Genomic DNA, 9,276 nt, shown 5'->3' on the forward strand with positions numbered 1-9,276 from the left:
ATAGGAATGTGACTGATGACTTTCATTAACGGGAGTGAACAAGGATTAGGCCCCCTTCAGTGTTGCCTGCTTTCACCTTTACTTTTCTCTAATGATTTTCTCCCTACATCCTTTCCTCAAGGTTGACCCTGTCACTCCAATGGTTTACTCTTCGCTCTTTCTTTCTTTTTTTCTTTTCATTTCTTTCTCATTCACGCACTCAAACACACAACTTCCTTAACTCTCACTTACACCTACACAGATGCATGCAGGCACACATACACCAAGCATAAACATTTAGCAGGGATCCAAATAAGGTGTGTGTGTGTGTGTGTGTGTGTGTGTGTGTGTGTGTGTGTGTGTGTGTGTGTGTGTGTGTGTGTGTGTGTGTGTGTGTGTGTGTGTGTGTGTAAACAAAGCCTGGCTCCTTTTTATTATCAATGAAGCATAACCAAATCAATTTATAAACAGCCTTATCTGCTCACAGGAACGCGGGTAGCCCAGGAGCGATTAACTCCAACAGCCATTAACTCTTTGCATACAAAACTACCATCGCTAAGCTATTTAAGTGATAGGGAAATGTGGGACGGAGTAGAGGGGGCGAGGACTGAACTTCATTTGTCCTCAAGTTTATGCATGATTCTGTCCATGGGTGTGTACGTGTGTGCAGTTGTTCTTCTCTGTGACTGCATGTAGGTAAATGTGGAGAGAGAAGGGAGAGGAAGAGTGAGCAAGAGTGGAGGAGGGGTTGGGATGAGGGTAGGGGAGTGAATTTCAACATGTCATTTCTGAAATTGAGTTTTGATAACTGACAATTTGTTCAGCTAGTGAAATGTCAAGAGTCCAAAAAGATTGATGAAGTGCATAATAGATGTCTCAGATTGACTCTCCGCTGTGGGCTTGAGTCCCACGCACGCATCAGACCACCGAAACGATACAGAAATGAGATCTCACACATGTACACACAAGGACACACTCGCAAACACACTCTCTCACACACACACACACACACACACACACACACACACACACACACACACACACACACACACACACAAACAGATACACACGTACTTGACTGTTGGAGAGCACCTCTGATATGGAAAACTGGTCCACGTCAATTTAGTTGGGGTAGTTGTGATTTCTGCCTGAACACAAAAGTGTCATTCAAATGATGGTGGCCACTAACTGAGGGCTTGTAGATTTATTAGGAGTCTAAGTTGTTGTAATGGTCTATGTAGCAATATAAATGAGACCACATTTAGGTAAGCTGTATTTTTCTGACTATCACTAATGTGTTTTGCATAATGTTCATGCACCCAAACCTTGATCTCCCACTGGTTTTACAGTTGACAACTTGCATTGACTGCTCTTATTATTACTGTAATATATCTGCCAAGCAGATTTTTCAGATATAAATGTTTTACCACACATTACAGCGCTCATACAGAGGTATACCTGTGCACAAGTGAGAGCATTGGGATTCTCATTCACTCCCAGATATCACTTTTTTTTTTTTGCCGAAAACAGGCATCTGTCGAATTCCCCGACTAACGGTACAGACTGTATGAACACACATCCTGTGTGTAAAGTGTGTCTGTGTACTGTATGTGTGACAGCTCAGACACACTGATCTCCAAACTCACAGGAACTGCTGTGGTTTCTCTTCTTTTCTTCCGCTTTTTACACCCCTTTCCTTTCTGTGCATAATGAAGTGAATGCATTAAACCCTATTCTTTTTTCTTATGTTGAAACGTACATATCGAGCAGGCATAGCTTTGCCTCAGTTTGAGTTGCCTATACACTGAATCTGTTTGCCAACATTTGTGCTTTCTACAGGCTTTGTATGCATTTTGCAGCATTTGCTATGACCCAGAATTAGAGTGCATATGGTTATACATTCTCTACTTCTAGCAGGGAACACGGTTTCTTGTGGTAGCATTCTGAATAAGCTGCAAATATAAAGGAACCATGAGCTTCTCCATATAAGCTAGATAAACTGTTCTCAGGGGCTATTCACAGCCAAACTACTTGGCTTCTGTTGGAAAAAGCATAATGTCTGAATGAATAGACTCTCAAGCAGACTGTGGTAGTAGTTGGAAATTACATTTTATTGAGAATAGCTGTGTGTCATCATAAGCATAATTATTTATGCAGATACTGTATAAGACTTAGGTGATGCATATTCTATGTACTATGGAAATGTACAGTATGTGCACATGTCAGCCATATACTGTATTTCAGATGTAGATATGGTTTTTGTTTGATTAAATTAAGCCAAACCTTTGAATTGAACTTAATCGGAAGACCTTAAATAATTGTGTTGTTATCCACTTGGAGAGAATTATAATATATGTGTGTGTGTGTGTGTGTGTGTATGTGTGTATGTGTGTGTGTGTGTGTGTGTGTGTGTGTGTGTGTGTGTGTGTGTGTGTGTGTGTGTGTGTAAAAAAAAAAATTATAAGTTACTGGATTTTAAGTATATTTTCAAATGTATGTACAGTGCCTTGCGAAAGTATTCGGCCCCCTTGAACGTTTCGACCTTTTGCCACATTTCAGGCCTCAAACATAAAGATATAAAACTGTAATTTTTTGTGAAGAATCAACAACAAGTGGGTCCCAATTATGAAGTGGAACGAAATTCATTGGCTATTTCAAACTTTTTTAACAAATAAAAACTGAAAAAGGGGTGGCGTGCAAAATTATTCAGCCCCTTTACTTTCAGTGCAGCAAACTCTCTCAGAAGTTCAGTGAGGATCTCTGAATGATCCAATGTTGACCTAAATGACTAATGATGATAAATAGAATCCAGCTGTGTGTAATCAAGTCTCCGTATAAATGCACCTGCTCTGTGATAGTCTCAGAGGTCCGTTTAAAGCGCAGAGAGCATCATGAAGAACAAGGAACACACCAGGCAGGTCCGAGATACTGTTGTGGAGAAGTTTAAAGCCGGATTTGGATACAAAAAGATTTCCCAAGCTTTAAACATCCCAAGGAGCACTGTGCAAGCGATAATATTGAAATGGAAGGAGTATCAGACCACTACAAATCTACGAAGACCCGGCCGTCCCTCTAAACTTTCAGCTCATACAATGAGAAGACTGATCAGAGATGCAGCCAAGAGGCCCATGATCACTCTGGATGAACTGCAGAGATCTACAGCTGAGGTGGGAGACTCTGTCCATAGGACAACAATCAGTCGTATACTGCACAAATCTGGCCTTTATGGAAGAGTGGCAAGAAGAAAGCCATTTCTTAAAGATATCCATAAAAAGTGTCGTTTAAAGTTTGCCAAAAGCCACCTGGGAGACACACCAAACATGTGGAAGAAGGTGCTGTGGTCAGATGAAACAAAAATCGAACTTTTTGGCAACAATGCAAAACGTTATGTTTGGCGTAAAAGCAGCACAGCTCATCACCCTGAACACACCATCCCCACTGTCAAACATGGTGGTGGCAGCATCATGGTTTGGGCCTGCTTTTCTTCAGCAGGGACAGGGAAGATGGTTAAAATTGATGGGAAGATGGATGGAGCCAAATACAGGACCATTCTGGAAGAAAACCTGATGGAGTCTGCAAAAGACCTGAGACTGGGACGGAGATTTGTCTTCCAACAAGACAATGATCCAAAACATAAAGCAAAATCTACAATGGAATGGTTCACAAATAAACATATCCAGGTGTTAGAATGGCCAAGTCAAAGTCCAGACCTGAATCCAATCAAGAATCTGTGGAAAGAACTGAAAACTGCTGTTCACAAACGCTCTCCATCCAACCTCACTGAGCTCGAGCTGTTTTGCAAGGAGGAATGGGCAAAAATGTCAGTCTCTCGATGTGCAAAACTGATAGAGACATACCCCAAGCGACTTACAGCTGTAATCGCAGCAAAAGGTGGTGCTACAAAGTATTAACTTAAGGGGGCTGAATAATTTTGCACGCCCAATATTTCAGTTTTTTATTTGTTTAAAAGGTTTGAAATATCCAATAAATTTCGTTCCACTTCATGATTGTGTCCCACTTGTTGTTGATTCTTCACAAAAAATTACAGTTTTATATCTTTATGTTTGAGGCCTGAAATGTGGCAAAAGGTCGAAAAGTTCAAGGGGGCCGAATACTTTCGCAAGGCACTGTATATATTCGTAAAGATCTCTGCTAATATGATTTTTTTATTCCATGGGTTTTACAATTGGGAGTTGAAACCTGCATGTACCCTGTGTATGTAACTAAAACAGGTAGAGGAGCGACTTCAATTGACTTCAGATTTCTCTCTTGGGTCAAGAAGAATGTGTGGCAGCGCTAAGGCTTACACTATTGTCCTTAGCCACACATTTGGTCCCCTAAATCAGATTTTATGGTGACAACCACACATCATCTTAAAAGCCCTATGCTTATGCAAAGACTCACTATATCCTGTGTTGGAGGGATGCTAGCCTTGTAACTATAAACATAAATGATGCTACATAGAAGCATCACTAGTGGAGTGGCTCCCAAGCTTTCTTAACACATTTATAACTGTTGACAATGTCCTATTTCATAATCCGCTATTGATAATTCAGGACACTCAGTAGTTCTTAATTTTCTGAAATTTGAATGTAGGTGGACTGCTGTCGATTTAAAAAAAAAAAAAAAAAAAAAAAAATCCTACTTTGCCAGCAAAAAGGTTTCCAAATGTAACATCCCTGAGCTCCCAGCAATGAGCCATTACATTTCTCTTCTGTATTTGTCTAGCCTAAGGGTGTGGCTCACAAAGGCCATGTGTGTCATTAGAATTAAGACATCAATAGATGAGATATTTTCACACAGGTGACACTCTCCCAGTGTAATTAGTCTCATTTTTACAGCAAGCAGGTCACTTAAAAGTCAATTCCAATGATCACGCCAATGAATCTTTACACCAGGTGATAGAAGCCTGTTATGCTGTGGGTGCGAATCCCCAGAGCACAACACTACACACATTACTGACAGCCTCAGTAATACCTGACTTTAGGAAGAGGTCCAACTTTTGCTGTTATCTTTGGGTGTCCTCTGCGAGTTGTGTGGATGCAGCGCTCCAATAAGCCTTGAGGATATTGGGAGCCATCCAGGAAATATATCTGACATAACAAAGGAGTTTTGAAGAGCAAAAGCAACTGGCCTTGACGACACTGAAGACAACTTTATTTAGTGCTTTGTTTGCATTAATTATTGAGTCATACTTTATATACTCTTTATAAGTCACTAGCTGTTATGCTATAATACGGCACTTCACCATCAAGTTGTAAATTGCACATTATTATATCAACATAATACAGACATCATTTTAGTCTTATTCCATTGGTTTGGCATTCTCTTCTGTGTTTGGATCATGTGAGAGCTGCTCTTTGCAATCATTACAACTGCTTCTAAAGTGTGTAACTCCCAAACTAAATTCTGTTAAGAGCAACTGAGCGACAATTTCATTTACATAGATTAAACAGTTCAAACCTTAGAAATAGATATTTGAGAACGATAGTGATACAATAGTGGCTCGTAAACTATTTTGCTTATGACCAATGATCAGTTCAATGGGGATGGAATATATTATTGTTGAATATTATTCCGTCACATGGAATCATGGTGATGACAAAAATAACTAGTCTGGCACACAAACACCCATAAAACCAGAATTTGTTTCTATTACACTGCAGATAGATTTTGTACATACTAAACTCAGAGATATAAGGTTTTAATTAGCGAGCTGCATGTAAGCATTTTTGTTACCTTTTTGGACAGAGCCAAGCTAGCGGTTTCCCAGTCTTTGTGTTAAGATAAGATAACCAGCTGCTAGCGGTAGCTTCATATTTACCGACATTAGTGATATCAATCCTCTCATATTATGACTCTTAGCAAGAAAGCAAATAAGTGTATTTCCCAAAATGTTGAACTATTGCTTTAATAGAAAGCGATGTCCATGTATGGTCTGGTGTGACATCCCTTTTTCAGAGGTCTAAAAAGGTAAAACTGTACAGCGTTTCACAAGAAAGAAGCAAAAGATCATACAATAATAAATAAACATAATTAGCAGAATTTAGACTTGCTTATTTTCTAACCTGGTAATCCTTTTGTGACCCCGTAGGTTAACCTCATGCCCATGTGAGGGTCCAGACCCCTAGGTTGGGAACCACTGATCTATGACACCAATCCTTATGGCTGTATCCGACTGATGTTAGTCAAATGAAAAAAAAATTCTATCAATTAAACTATGAATAGTATTAAAAATATCACTACTTGGTGGCTGCACTTTAAGTGCTAATTATTAACTGTACCAGTTAACATTACACAAGCTTTCCTTTGATTAGAATATAGGCCAGTAAGAACTGAGCTTCTATGTCAGGTCTCAGTGTAGCCCCAGATCTGTTCGACCATATGCAGAGTGTATCTCCTGCGTAAACACACTATAAGGGTTTAGAGCAGAGGGGCTTGTGCAGTGCCTCTTATCTGCCAAAGATGCCTCTGATGGCTCCTGATTGAAATGCCAGCTCTGAAGTTCTGTGCTCAGCCACACGTGTAAACGCCGCAACAGAATGTAACTTATTCCCTCAAAGCGCTTGTTTTCTCTCCCCAGGCAACTGGAGATTAGTTAGTTCAAATTCTGGACGGGTGCTTTTTGAAGAAAGCCGTTTTCGGGGAGATGCGCATGAAAAATTGGCAAGCAAGCATTAATATGTATAATTAATTTTGTTGTTATCCACATATTTGAGCAACGGAGGGAGAGGCGCAGACTGAATTCTGAGCCTGTGCTCATAGGAACCCAGGGACGGCATGTGGATCATTTTTAACATTTACATTCCAATTCAATTTGCTCAACTGGAATTATCTGGCTTCCCTTCTTGGCGAAGATTAATTCAGTTTCCTTGTTGTTCATTTCTAAGTTTAATAACCTAACCCAAAGGTATTTCTTTTTTCAGCAAACGCAGAGAATTTTGTGAGCCTGCGTTCTGTTCTTTTTTTGTGTCCTTGTAGATTTAAAATTTTGCATTCCCTTTGCATATATTATAAATTCTCATTCCGAGATTATCAATATGTTCTCATCTCGGCCAGCAGCCAGAACCTGACAAAATAATCAGCCTCTGTGGCAAGAAAAAATAATCTCGCAGTTCATCATCACAGTTCTTAAATTGAACATGTAGCATAGATATAAACGCACCCCAGACTGTAGACACACGCAGACACAAAAACCTGCAAATGCTCACAAGAGGGGAAAAATTACCAACAACTAGTGCATCTGCTTTTCCAATCAGGATCAATTTGACACCTGCTTGTTGCACCGTGTTACCACAAAGGAATTCACAGACCCAGCTTACAGGTGTCTTGAGGCCTCAACGCCAGCCGCCATTTGTCTCATAGGTGGCTTGAAGCATGCCGGGGTCGCTGGTCCCTTCTCTGCCACCCCCTCATCAGGATAATTAAGCTTTCTCAGCCTGCTGCACACAAATGGGGAATTTTGCCAGCCCCTCCAAGTTGTAGAGAGAGTCTGCAAATTGCCTCTGATTCGCCACCTGATTGTGCTATGATTATGTTGTCACTGGATGCTGTGATTATGATGGCCCATAATTGCTGGTGTGCATTAGCTGCTGCACAACGCCCCCCGATCTCTCTGTCTACCTGTCTATGTATCTATCGACCTCCTCTCTGTCTATAAGTCTGGCTTTTTCTGTTCTCTGTTTCACCACCCTGCCTCAATTTCTTTCTTTTTCTTTGACTAACTCAGACAAACACAGTGATTGTAGTTGTGAAACACTTTGACGTTGTTCGATGCAATGTTGTATGCTTTTTTTCTGATGCAAACACATGCATTTTGTGCTAACAGCATGCAGTTTTCTTCATTTTTCAATGTGATTAAACCACTAAACAGTCATTCATGTATTTATTCTTGAAAATAGATGTGATGTTGATTAATAACTAGGCTTACTCTGTCAGGGCCGCCTTGAGAGCCGCGATTCCACACTAGCACCTGAGAAAATTGAACTCCCTCAGACGCAGCATCTTTCCAGGACACCTGGGTTATTTAATGATTCAGCCAAGCTGTGTGTTTGTGTGTGTAGTTAGGATGAGATGGCAGTGGGGGTATTGTTTTACAAGATGTACAAACACACTTGTCCAACATGCATGCATACGAAGTGTCCCCTCATGGCCCAGGATTCTCATTTCCATGAATGGCATCAAGTCACCTGCGGCAAGCCAGCAGAATGGGCCACATCTTGCAGGGTTGTCATTTGTTTGGGTGGTAAAAACAGAAGTGTTTATTTGGGCTTGTTGGACTGACGGTGTCCCCTTTGTCAGCATTTGAACAAATGGGGACTAATTTGCATCTCATTAATCCCACCTCCCCTCACGCCTCCTCTCAACAGAATTCACCTTTCTTTTTCCGTCTCTCTGAATCCCCTCGCTGTTTCATGCCGCGTTACTGTCTTAAGCCAAGCTCATTAAAAGACAGAACTTTTCTTGAAGTCCAGAATCACTCTGACTGTTCTCACTGAATGACTGATAGACATATGTTTTCGTTCTTTTCAGGTCTGGAGCGCTTGATTAAAAAGGCATGACTTGGACTCTTGATGAGCATATGGATTAAAAGCGCTCGGTGATTGCCTGGCCATTCCCCCCACTCTAATTGAAAGCCTAATGTGCACCCACCGCATATTAATTAAAACCAGAGGTTATAGGCCCTTGGGGTGCACCATTTAGGTCTCTCATTAAAAATTAATAACCTCAGTTAATTATTATTATCGTGTTGTGAATCATGTCAGCAAATAAATAAGACAAAAAAAAAACGAGCATTTGGGGGGAAGGGGGTAAACACAATCCAGACCAGTCTTAAATCGGAGCCCAACCAATGTACACTATATTTACCTTGTCCTTGCACAGTGGTTGTAATGGCTCATAATCAATGACACAAACAGAATGAATCCAGCACAGAATGTAGAAAAGTAGACCACAATATATAATACTCTCTGAATGTCACACGACTCACAAAAAAAAAGTTATATAATGGGTTTAGGACTGCAACCTTTCAGGTACCTGCAAATGACAAACTCTTTGTACTTTACTGTGCAAGATATCTCATAGAGATGCTCTACTTCAGATATTACTTGGCCTCATAAAAACATTTTCTAGCCAGTGATGACTGATTCTCTGCCAACAGGCTTTGAGGTCCTCAAATTAATTGTGTATAGACTAAAAATCAATTAGAGCCCGACTGATAAAGGATTTTTAAGGCCGATATTGATACAAATATTGGGTGATTTTAAAAATCCGATATATCAGCTAATATATATTTTT

The sequence above is a fragment of the Perca fluviatilis genome, chromosome 14, assembly GCF_010015445.1.
Source record: "Perca fluviatilis chromosome 14, GENO_Pfluv_1.0, whole genome shotgun sequence".
NCBI classification, from domain to species: Eukaryota; Metazoa; Chordata; class Actinopteri; order Perciformes; family Percidae; genus Perca; species Perca fluviatilis.